The 9701-nt window shown below is 43.1% G+C and overlaps 1 long non-coding RNA gene across 1 annotated transcript; it reads right to left on the bottom strand.

Annotated features, from left to right (window-relative positions):
- Window positions 1-245: 245 nt before the first annotated feature.
- On the bottom strand, window positions 246-8459 carry LOC120402269. The gene is made up of 4 exons (XR_005597094.1): window positions 8104-8459; window positions 7213-7364; window positions 3253-3531; window positions 246-842 (listed from the first exon to the last, which is right to left on the bottom strand). It is a non-coding gene; the product is annotated as an uncharacterized LOC120402269 (long non-coding RNA).
- Between the last annotated feature and the right edge of the window lie 1242 nt (window positions 8460-9701).

Below are 9701 nucleotides of genomic sequence, written 5' to 3' on the forward strand. Positions count from 1 at the left end.
GGCACTGCTGTAATCTAACAATAATAATTTAGGTTTAACACTCTGTCTCTTAATTCAAACAAACTAAGAAAAAGCCACAAAAGAGCATGTTGTTAAGGTCGTGTAGTGCATTTTCACATGGTCCCGGGTAGTGGGCTCAGATCTGCACTGAGGAGCACAGGGAGAGATCAGGCATCATGAGGCACATCTCAGGCACGCTCACTGTCTTCATCCAACAGGATGGAGTAGATTGCTCCACTGCATGCATTGGCTTTGCTATCCAAGGACCAGTGTGGAGTAAGGGGTTGGGGCCAGGGCCCTGCAGCCGTCCGAACCCCTTTTGGCAAGACGCTTGCTGGAAGAAGGAGGGGGAAAACTCCATGTTTGCATGAGCTGCTGTTATCTGTGATTCTTGCTCAGGCAGCACAAGAAGGAGACTGCTTTTGTGCCCACGTGCTGCCCACCCACATATGGGCTGCTCTAGTTTAGTGCTGTAGGGCGTATAGGGAGAATCTTCTAAAATCCAACATTGCAATCAAACCAATTGATATTGTAGCGGCAAAGGCTCATATGCCCTACCATTTTGTTTCTCCAGTAAAGTCACGCCTGCTGTGGCTAATTAAAAGGATATTAAAAATGATTCGTTCATTTCTGACTGTCACAGTGAATTCCTGGTGAAATGTGGACGTTTGCTTACCGTGAGCTCAGCTCACAGAGAGAGGAGTCATTGCAACCTTTTGAGCTGTTTATAGGAAATTAAATGTGTTTGTTCATTGTAGCAGAAGTTCCAGCCCAAGTCACACAGTCAGGTCCAGGGTGAATGCAATTGGCTGTCAGATCCAGGAATCCACTTTAGAGAGAAACTGTAAGGAAGTTAGATAATAATATAAACAGTAAATTCCAAGCTCTAGAGACATCAATTTTGAAGTATTTAGGCAAGCAGACAAACAGATTTTGCTGGCTCAAAACATAATTGTTTCAACAGAGGTCCCAGGTCTAAGTACAACATAAGAGAATGCAGTGGGCATGCCCTCTCCTGCCTTTCGCCTCTCCACGTTGGAAAAAAAATCTAATACCTTCTCTCCCAAGAGCATATAGCTAGGAATGTGCTCTGTCTTCAGTCAATAGTACAATAGATCTTAGTGGGATGGGAGGGGTTTGGAGTGATGTCTGAGTGCCTTCTAGAAGAGGGAGTCTTTTACAGAAAACATCTTAATGTGAGTTTATTGTGTTCATGAAAGATCAGGATTTCTTGAGAGGATGAAGAAAGGGGAGGTGATCTTTTTAATCAAAATAAATACAGCTGAAATACATGGGAGAACAGAGTGAACAAAACCTGTTCTGCTAAAAGGGCTCCCTGTGCATGGCACCTGAGGATGGGACCAGGCTCCTTAGGTGGTGCAGTCAGCAGATAGAGGAGACCTGATGCAAAAGACACAGTCAAACTACTTCACTGATCTTGCGGGTCTCCTTTTCATGTTTTCAGAAGGAAAACAAAAGGGGGGATTCCTTACAGTTGCATTCATTAAGAGTGTCATCTATGCCCAGCAACCATCTACTGTAGCATTAAGACAGTAACTGTCTGTTATCCCAGTCTCCGTTCTCAGGATACCCAGGACTGCAAGTCACAGTATTACCTTCCCCTGTGAGAAGGAGTCTTGCCTTTGGCAGTTGGGTGTTAGCTCCCTAATACCACCAGCCTGTCTGCAGTGGCATGCCCTCTATGTATGCAAGGCATGCCCTGCATGTCCCACTGGCTGTGCATTGTCCAAGTGGCAGCCCACAGGCCAGATCTGGCCACCCCCTGGAGGACACCATTTTGTAGAACAAACCTCCATACAAAGTGACCTTGCTTTTGCCTCATGGAGGATGCTATTTTGGACCACCTAGTGAGTTGTTGCATACCTCACTAAAACTGCCATGGCATGCCACTGCCTGTCAGCCACTCAACCACTCTCCTCCAGGCTACCAGCTAGGGTAACCAGACAGCAAATGTGAAAAATTGGGACAAGGGGTGGGGGGTAATAGGAGCTTATATAAGAAAAAAAACCCAAAATCAGGACTGTCCCTATAAAATCAGGACATCTGGTCACCCTACTACCAGCCCATTTTTTGCCTTGCAGCTTAACAATAGGTGTACCCCAACTCGCAAATCCCTTTGAATTGTTCCCCTGTGATAGCCAGCCCCATGATATAGGCTTATCAGAGAAATCCCAGATCCTCCGCTCCCACAGGAGCAATGTACCCCAGTTTAATAATCACTGCTCCTGTAAAAATGCACAGCACTTGTGTGCACTTTTTATAAAACAAAAGTTTGTTTATTTAAGAAAAATGGAGAGTTAACTGGAAACAGGACACAGTGTTGGAAACAAATGGTTACAATACAAAGCAAAATCGTAGATCACAAACCTGGTTCTTCGCTTATTAATAGTTACCCTTCCTATCTAATAAAGTAGATTCACCCTGCTTTCAAGCACCCCTTTCCCCGCAGACTTCAGTTTTGAAGAGCTGTCTGGCTTCACAGGCGACCAGGACCTAATTGTTCAAGAGAAAAATTCCCCATTCCCCAAAGTGTCTCCTCAGTGAATGGATGCCAAGTGCCTTTCCCTACCCTGCGTTATACTAAAATAGTCTTTTCTCTTTATTCATAGGCAGAGTGATTGTCTGCTGTAACGTTCCTTTCATTTCCAAGTGGTTTTGATTGCAGTTCTCGCCGATGGTTTCACATGGCAAGTCTTGGGATGGAGCAAAGCTAGATAATTGGGTCTTGCATTACTTCAGTAGCTAACCTCGGAGGTGTAACCATTCTTCCTGGTGACTAACTTTTACTCCAAGTCCATAAAGCATATTTTTCATATAATTATATTATTCCTTAAACATTACCTGCACATACAAGGCACAATGAATATTGATCATGCCATGATACAAGCTTTCTGTAGGTACTGTAAATGTTCCTCTTTAGGGATAAATATCCTGCAAACATATGTTTGGGGTGATGAGTTTGTCAGGTCTGAGGTAGGAGTTGTTGAAAAGACAAGGCACCCAATGCCAAGGAGTCTTTGTGTCACAATCCCGCTTAGCACTGGCAATTAGGGCTGCGAGCAGCCTGGAACGCGGGTTGGCATAGCTCAGGGCAGGCATCTACAGGTTTTGTCAGAACAACAGCATTGTAATGTGTGTCCCTAGCTCTCAAAAAAGGAGGGAAAATGGATATTCATGTCCCTAGTATGCGTGCTTGTGATCTCCTGCAGCACTACAAATACATTAACTCACCCATGCAGCTGGCCCTCAGTGCCTTCCCTCTGCCTCGGTGATAGAGTCTCAGAACAGTGGTGCTGCACAACCTTGTCAAGCAGTGCTGTGGGGCTTTGAGTGTGAGCGGCAAGCAGGCAGAGTGGTAGGAAAGCGAACTTTAGTGAGCAAGCTCAGAAACGGATCTTGTAGTTGGCGTTTTCCTTAAAGCCCCTGCTCCTGGAATCATTGTTAGGTGAGCATCTCAGTTTTCATGACTTTTAAAAGTTAATTTCTAGCCCTCGTGGTTGCTGGGGAAACCTTTAGAAATAAGAAGGCAAATAAAAAGAAAGAGAATTGTATGAGTTTTAAGCCAATCTCAAGATTTTTTTTTAATGCCTGATTGATTTATTTTTTTTTGAATGGTTGCGGTTGGCAGTGCTGGGCCAGTGTTACAGGCTGAGATGACCGTACTCTTCTGGTAGCAGTCTAGCTCAGCTTACACTCCTGAGCTACCTGGTGTCACCCCACAAGTTTCCTCCTCAAACCTGACCAACTTTCTCCAGTCCCAGTCATCACACTATGTGACAGGGAATGTGGGGCTCTCAGAGGTCAACAGTCATGGGGGAGTTGGGTTGCTGAAATCAATTTTTGCTAGTAAAGACAAGGCTTTAGCTTATGGGAAGGAGAAAGGGTTTAATGAGGGTTACTGATGTAGGACAGTGTTTCTCAACCTTTTCAGGTTGGCAGCCTCTTATTCCAAGGCAAATTTTTTCATTACCCCCCCTAGAGTAAGTCATATCAATGACCTCTATAATTTACTTGTGTGTGTGTTTCATGAGGTTGACAGAGACTACTTGCCATTGAAGGGCCAGGGTTTGTGGGAGCGGGGTTTTTTTTTGCTTTAGAGTGTAATTTAGACCCACACTATTAACCATTCCCAGGATTTAGTCTTGAATCCATTTCACCCCTCTAACACAGGGTTTTTTCTGGACTCTGCAGGAGTCATAATTAAAATCAAGCTTCATGACTGAAATCAATTGACATCGGTCATTTGGATCACTCTTTGGTTTATCAAACAAGCCCAACGCATTAGCATGCCCTGTTCCCACTTTCAATTACAATGAATAAAATTTTGCTCTTATACAGAACCTTCCATCTGAGGATCTCAACTAACTTTACAATGGTGGGGGTGTCGTATTATCCCCATTTTAACGGTGGTGGAATTGAGCCACGCAAAGGTTCATGGCCAAGTTTTCAAACATGCTTAGCACTCAGCCGCTCCCATGGACAGGAACAGAGCACCAAGCACTTTTGAAAACCTGGCCATTAACAAGTAAGTTGCTCAAGGTCACATCACTGGTGAGTGGGAAACTAGAACCTGATTCCTCTTGTACTTTTCTAAAGCCACTAGGTGGGCTGCCTCCCACTTTTTCTCTCTAGTTCTTGGAACAGATGAATGCACCATTGTTTCCAGGAAGCTGGTTGCCATGTGGTTGACCTACTGCTCCTCCTGTGTGAGTTTTGCAGATGGGATTTGGTGGGCACAGTGTTACGGAACGCTAGGGGCTTTTCTGAAGCAGCAGCTGTCTGATACAAACATCCTCCCCCCTTGACAGTGTTCTGGTGCGGGAGTATGAGATGTAATGCTGTGGTTTTGGGAAGGAGCATGCCAGACTGTTCTGGCTCGTGATTTCATTTTATGTCCGCACATGCTTGCAGCGTGTTTTAAAGCACTAAGGAGTTACATTTTACTTGAGTAGGCTCAGCATATGTAATCTTCATTAATTCTGTAAATGGCTGAGTAAGGCTCTCACCACAATTATTTTTTTCCAACATGGTGTGTGAGAGATATAAAGCAGTGTCAGAGAGCTACTAAGCTCAAGTGTCTGCATCACATATATCTTGCATCTCCTGAGCAGTTAAATTAACATCAAAGTTACATTACATTGGCGATGCCATAAAGCAGCTGGAGTCTGTTTTCGCCTGGTGTGGGATTATGTCTGCATATGAAAGAGTGCTTGAATTTGTTTCTGAGAAGTCTTGAATCAGAGAGATATTGCGATCAATTCTTTCTCCATGATATGTATTCCTGGAGAAAGAACAGTGCCTGTCTGATTGTAACAAAGCAGTAGACTTTTAATTTACCATGGCTAAAAGGACAATTGGATACAAAAGGAAACATTTTAATAATGAAACTTCTTTGGAAATGCTTCAGAAAACATGTATTTGGGGAAAAGATGAGGATTTGGGGGAATCTGTAACTGAATTATTTGCAATGAAATCATGGATCATGGAATGTGTTTCTGAAATCACTTTGAGTCATTTGAAGATTGTATCGATTTACTCTTGACTCACTCTCCAGCTGTACTGTGGATCTGTGTAAAGTATGCTTCAGTTTCCTCCAGCCATTTTTTTTTTTTTTAGTGAAAATGCACCTCTTTGTGCTATCTGCTTGCCACAGGGAAAGACGAGCCCTTTGGTATTCTGTGGTGCTTCTACACAGGTAGGGGAACATTTTCAGACAATAGACTTTAAGCTGAGCCTTCAAAAATATTGCATGCACTTGAAGTGTTTGCAAATCCTACTTTTATATAGATACTGTTTAAGTATTTATATATGCAAGTAATTGATTTGTATGCATAATGAGTGCTCACACATTTTACACATGCAATTTTGACTTCCATATCTGAATATTTGGCCCTAAATAATGAATAAAGTGATGTGAGCATGGGATGGAGAGTCAAAAGCCACGGTTCTGTACTGAAATTCGACATGGACTCATGTGACCTTAGGTAAATCACTTAAATTCTTTGTTCTTCAGCTGTGCCATCTGTAAAATGGGAGTAGTAATGCTTACTTATTTTGGTAAAGTGCTTTGGGTTCCTATTGACTGAAGATCATGCAACTGCTGTAAGGTGCTCTGATTTATCTAGCTAGCATCTGCCATTCTTCAGGGGTACACCCCTGCTGTATAATACTACCTGGACAATTATTTTTATCCATTTAGACATGTATCTGTTAGACAATTTTAAAGCTATTCATTAGGCTGGGTAAATAGGTTCTTACCTAACCATCCCAGAGAATCCTTTCCATGTCTCCAAGGCTGTGATGGCATTTTATTATTTCACCTTGGGGTTGCAATTTTCTCACTATTACTGCAAAGAAAAGTGCATTGCGTGTTGCCCCATAGGCACTGGAATGTCCCCAGTTCTGTGCCCATCGAGGGTCTTTCGATGGGATAAGGTGAAGTGAATTGGGCATCCTCTGTGCACAGTGAATTTCTACTTTATGATATTACACAGCTAGCCACAGATCTAATTCTCTGGTGTTCTGTGCTCTGCACTGGTCACCTATTGGTTACCAAATTAAATGGAAGGTGTTTGTTTCGATCTGTGACATGCTAAATGGGTTGAGATTTTCCTGTTTTTCCATTCCATGCTGCCACAACTGCGGCAATCAGCGGAAGTGCTCAGGCTGGAAGAAGAGGAGGGCTGGCGATAGGGCACAAATTCTAATCCTGAAGGCCCAGCCCTCCCATTCTAAAACCACCTCAGTCTGTTGACTTCCAGCGCATGCAGCAAGGTGGGACTATTAGCTATGGGCCGCTGTGGAGGAAGGCTTTAAAGGGAAAATCAGATACAGAAGGAGACTTTTGTGTTCTGTCAGATGTTTAATTTTATTTCTTTGTGTAATGTATGGCAATGATTCCCTTTGCAACAAATTAACCAATTAAATTTGACCACTCTCCTGACTTGAAATGCTCTGTGAAATAACCAAGTCACCTCTAATTAAGTGTAAAACGACTATATTCATTCAAAGGTACCATATTGATTACAGCTAACGCTCTACCAATCAATCATTCCAATCTAAACTTCCTGAGTCTCACTGAATCAATACATGCAAATGAAACTGTTAGGGAATTAAGATGAATTAAATCTTACAAAAAATGCTAGTATCTGAAAGATCATTAGCTGAAAGTGAAGTGCGGGCTTGACAAACCTGAAGGAGCCAGCTCTTAGTGTGTTCACCCCTTGCTTTTATCGCTGGCAGTTTAAGTCTTCATTAGGGACTTAAACTGATGATTACAATGAGTTTCTGAATCTTGATCATGCTGGCTGAATGGGTCTCGTGGTGATCCGAAGAGCAGCTGCCTGAAAAAGGTAAGAAAACTAAATCTGGTATTATTCAGCGATCACCCACCTGTCACGTCCGGGACGTGGGCAGTCTGACCTAGTGGTCAGAGCAGGAATTGGGAGTCAGGCCAGGTCAGATGCCAGGAGGTCAAAGTCTGAGACAGGACAAACCAAAAGTCAAGTGTCAGAAGGCAGGCAGGGTCAGTTTACCAGGAGAGAAGCTTGAGAGCTGAACCACAAATCGGCACTCGGAGTCAAGCCTGGGGAGCGGGAGCAGGAAGGTGTAAGGTGGACCAGTTGCATGGACAACTTCCTGTTCCTGTGCTGAGTTTATATAGAAGCTGTGGACCAATCAGGATCCCCAGCATTCTGCCAGATTCCTGGACTGGAGTCCGCTGTCAGGGTTCAGCTTCTATCCTAGCAACTATTAGCAGCACATTGGGTTAATCCTACTAGCTCCTAAGAGCCCTGTGGACCAGCATTCCAGACCTGTGGACCCTGACACCACCCTACCCAAGCCAATCAGGTATGATTTGTTGCAGACAATGGTTGCCTGTAACATTGGTTATGGGCAGTAGCCCGCAGCCTGTTCCACCAAGCTAGAATTGCTGCATTTCAGGAGACGTGGGGGTTTACTGGGAAGGAGGAATGGCTATAAATAAAAAGACTGTTTGTTGGTAAGTTTAAACCCATTTTGTTTCTTACTGATTTCCTATAGCCACTATAAGATCTTGCTTCTGTGATCTGTGAAACCTACCATTAATAAGGGCCTGGGAAGTGTGAGATCAAGATGACTGATGTTGCCTGTGTGCATTGAATGATGTTATGATAGTTTTGCTTAGTCTTTGGAGGTAGCAGGTCAGTTTGACTGTTCTGGAAAAGACTCATCAGACAAATCTTCTTTTTCATCCCAACCACTCTGTAGACAGTACAGTGTATGGAAAATGTAGCCAACCATGGAGAGGGATAAAGTAAGTGGAAGAACAAGGTTGTGAGAAGGAGGAGAAATTGAGTGGATGTGGGTTTTCCAAAGATAACCCAAGGTTGTGGGGACAAATATTTACATCTGAACACTCTGAAATAGCTGTTTTGATGTTCAAAACATAGAGACAGCCTCAGTCAGAAAAGAAAGGTAATGAATAACTGGCTTGGCAGCAGCACTGCTGAGAAGTGTCTGGGAGTTGTGGTGGATCACCACCTCAACATGAGTCAGCAACACAATGCTATTGCAAAAAAAAGCAAATGTAATTTTAGGTTGCATTAACAGAGGCATAGCATGCAAGTCATGAGAGGTGATAGCACCCTTCTACTAAGTGCTGATTAGGCCTCAGCTGGAGTACTGTGTCCAATGTTGGTCACCAATGTATAGAAAGGATGTAGAAAAACTGGAAAGGATCCAGAGGCCAGCAACAAAGATGATCAAAGGCATGAAATGCAAGCCACATGAGCAAAGGAGGAAGGAACTGTGTGTTTAGTTTGGAAAAGAGGAGATATGATAGTGGTCTGCAAAAAGGCTGGCATAAAAAGATGGAGAAAAGTTGTTCTCTCTTGCCACAGAGGGCAGGACAAACTACAGCACATCAGATTTAGATTAAATCTCAGGAAAAACTTCCTAACTGTAAAACCAGTGGGACAATAGAACAGACAACTTGGGAGGTTGTGGAAGCTCCTTCACTGGAGGTTTTCAAAAGGAGGCTGGAGTGCATCTGTCTTGGATGGCTTAGATACAACAAATCTGGCATCTTAGCAGGGGGTTAGACTAGATGACCCTTGAGGTCCCTTCTAACCCTGTGATTCTGTGATTCTATTCCATGGGGTTAGAAACCACTTTGTCTGTATTAAATCCAAGCTGGTCTCCATATTGCAAGAAAATTCAAAGATTTTTAAGGCCAAAAGGGACCATTCTGATTAAGAAGGGACCACTATGACCAAAGAAATCTTCAGGAGTTACCAGCTTAGCAACCTTCTCCTGCCCTATTGCTCCCTGTTCTAAAACTCAATTCCACAGAACAGAAAAGTAATTTCAGTGCAAAAATAAGGACGATCTGCCACAGCCACAACCATCATCTTAGTACATGATAGCAGCCCCATCTTGTCATCTTGATGCCAACCATATTTATTTGTTTATCACAAGGATCTTTCTGTCACCCAAGGACAACGGATTCCAAAGATGTTTAGCAACCTTGGCCAAGATTCTCAAAAAGGGGAGCCTCAAATTAGGGTCCTTAATCCTTATTTAGGCAGCTATATAAGTGGCCTGATTTTCAAATGTGCTGACTAGATTTAATTAAAATGTTTCAAATTTTGAAATGTTGACAAAAAAATTTAAAAAACCAGGAAAAAAGATCAATGACA

The sequence above is a fragment of the Mauremys reevesii genome, linkage group 3, assembly GCF_016161935.1.
Source record: "Mauremys reevesii isolate NIE-2019 linkage group 3, ASM1616193v1, whole genome shotgun sequence".
NCBI classification, from domain to species: domain Eukaryota; kingdom Metazoa; phylum Chordata; order Testudines; family Geoemydidae; genus Mauremys; species Mauremys reevesii.